The 2,500-nt window shown below is 46.3% G+C and overlaps 1 protein-coding gene across 3 annotated transcripts in view; it reads right to left on the bottom strand.

The window, feature by feature from the left end:
• The window catches only part of LOC134064325 (arginyl-tRNA--protein transferase 1), a 95,122-nt gene that overhangs the window by 14,084 nt on the left and 78,538 nt on the right, over positions 1-2,500 (bottom strand). The gene's annotated exons all lie outside the window — the stretch shown is intronic.

The following is a 2,500-nucleotide window of genomic DNA, read 5'->3' as shown; positions in this document are numbered from 1 at the left end:
AGGGGGCGAAATCTGCCAAAGTAGCACAGGCCAGAGAGGGCAGAGGCCGAAAGAAGGGGGAAGGAGAGAGGAAAGACAAACAGAATCAGAGAGAGAGAGAGAAATAAAGAGAGAGAAAAAGAAAGGAAGAGGAAAGAGGAATGACTAAGACATGGGAGGGATTCACTCACTGCTTTGGAATGAGCTGGCATGCTATTGTCTTTAGCAGCCCAGTTAGCAGAGAGTGGTAGAGAGGGATCACTGTGATGTGGAGGACGAGGAGAAAGAGGGACTCATGGAGGAGAAGAAGAGGACAGCTTGTGTGTGTGTGTGTGTGTGGGAGATTGGGAGAATATCACTATTAATATGAAAGAGAGAGAGAGAAACAGACCTAGGCAGTAGGCAGGGAGAGAAAAAAGACAGGGGATGTGTGTGTGTGTGTGTGTGTGTGTGTGTGTGTGTGTGTGTGTGTGTGTGTGCGTGTGAGCTTGGAGTGTGTGTGCTACAATGTGAGTGCTAACGGCTGCGCCGGGCTTAACTGCTCTGCTCTGTTCCAGGTTTATGAGTGCTCATCTGAACAGACAGATAGGCACAACTTCCTGCAAGAGAGATTGTACACCTTGTCTGGGGTCATCTGTCAGATAAAGGGCTTAGCTTTGTGTCAGTGTCAGTGATAGTGATAGTGATAGTGATAGTGATAGTGATAGTGATAGTGTGTGTGTGTCTATTAGTATGCAGGTGTACGACTATGCATGGTCATATGTGTGCAAGTGTACATCAATGTATGAGTGTGGAAGGAGCATATGTACTGTACACAAGTGGATATGAGACTATGTGAGAGGTTGTGTCGAACGTAAGGCTGAGTGAGTGTGTATGTGTGTGTGTCAGAGTCCAAGAGAGCCAGAGAAAGTGTGTGTGTGTGTGTGTCCAAGTTCGAGAGAGCCAGAGAATGCAAGTGTGTGTGTGTGTGTGTGTGTGTGTGTGTTCGGCAGAGAGGCGCAGGCAGGCAGTGTGCCCTGTGGAAGGCTGTGCGAGGTCACGTTCCCCTGCTAATGTGCGGTGTGTTCCCTCTCCCTCTCCCCTGCTCCCCTCCTCTCCCGTGTGAGTGTGTGTGTGTGTGTGTGTGTGTGAGTGTGTGTCCGCTCCTCTCCCCCCGCATGTGTGTGGCGTCTCGCAGTCGGCTCTCCTATTATTATTACGCTCATAATCAGCTGTGTTAGAATGCAGGACTCGGCGTCGGCCACACCGCTCACCTCAGCCTGCCAGCAGCTACAACACACACACACACACACACACACACACACACACGCACACACACACACACGCACACACGCACACACGCACACACGCACACACACTCTGGAGTTGAGACACCACCAGGATACTCAGCCTATTCAAACACATAGACAGAATTCATACTTGCATCCACACTTCTAAAGGTGCACACACACACACGATTTTGGAGAAAATCCACAGTTTTTCAGCCTCTTCCTTTTGTGAGGATGATTTGTAGAGCTAGGTTTAAGCAATTTACTATATCATAGAAATATTGCTCATGTTGAAGACAACTGGATGTGATGAGAGGCAGTACGAAATTTGATGGTGGGCCCGCCCACCTAAACTTTGGACCAATAGAATCTCTTTGTTATATGTTACATCACGCCAATCTGTCAAATTACTTACCTCCAGCACTTGACGGTTGAATGATTGAATGAAAGCCATCTACTGTACCATCAGTGTTTCAGGTGAGCACCATGGATAAATATTTGAGGTAGTCAACAAACTCCAGTCCACACACAGTAAATTACTATGATGAAACTATGATGACCGCAAAAAAAGAGTTTGGATTTACTGAAAATAGTAAAGTAAAGAAAATAGCTAGTAAGTGGCATCTCCAAACGTGCATTTTCTAAGAGTAGCCTTCATGCATGCACAATGACTGTTTCCATGCACACTCCATACTCCGATTGAGGACCATACTGTGGTGATGACAATATTCAGAATAAACTGCTTCCATGTGGTGCGTGCAGCAACGGAATATTGCCGTTTACATGTTAATCAGCATAGCTGAATAAGGCAGCGACGTGCAGTAGAAGCATACAGTAGCATCAGGACCTCTCTACAGTCTCTGTCCCTGAATTTCATGACCGCAAAGCAGTTTAATTAGGGCAGATTAGCTGCGTTTTAGCCGTATAACAGGCCGCTTTGAGGCTCTTCTCACCGATTCTTAACCAGTCATCAGAGCGCACAAAACCTGCGTCTTAGAGCACTAGACTGCGATGCTTTCACCCATCAAGAAATTCCATCTTGACATTTAAGCTTTCAGGTTCTCCTACATGAATTGGCCTCATCTTCACTTTAAAAGTGCAAACTTTTTGCCACACTTTTTGCTATGTTTGCCAAGTGTCTGGGCATCAAACCAAGCTACCGTATAAAAAGTATAACATGTCCAAAAGGGGTGCATACTGCACATGCCCTCACACACACCATCAACAATTCTTAGTAAAACATATACCTCTCA

Source organism: Sardina pilchardus, chromosome 18, assembly GCF_963854185.1.
Source record: "Sardina pilchardus chromosome 18, fSarPil1.1, whole genome shotgun sequence".
Classification (NCBI taxonomy): Eukaryota; Metazoa; Chordata; class Actinopteri; order Clupeiformes; family Clupeidae; genus Sardina; species Sardina pilchardus.
The sequence above is the reverse complement of the archived record's forward strand: the minus strand, read 5'-3'. Positions and strand labels throughout refer to the sequence as shown.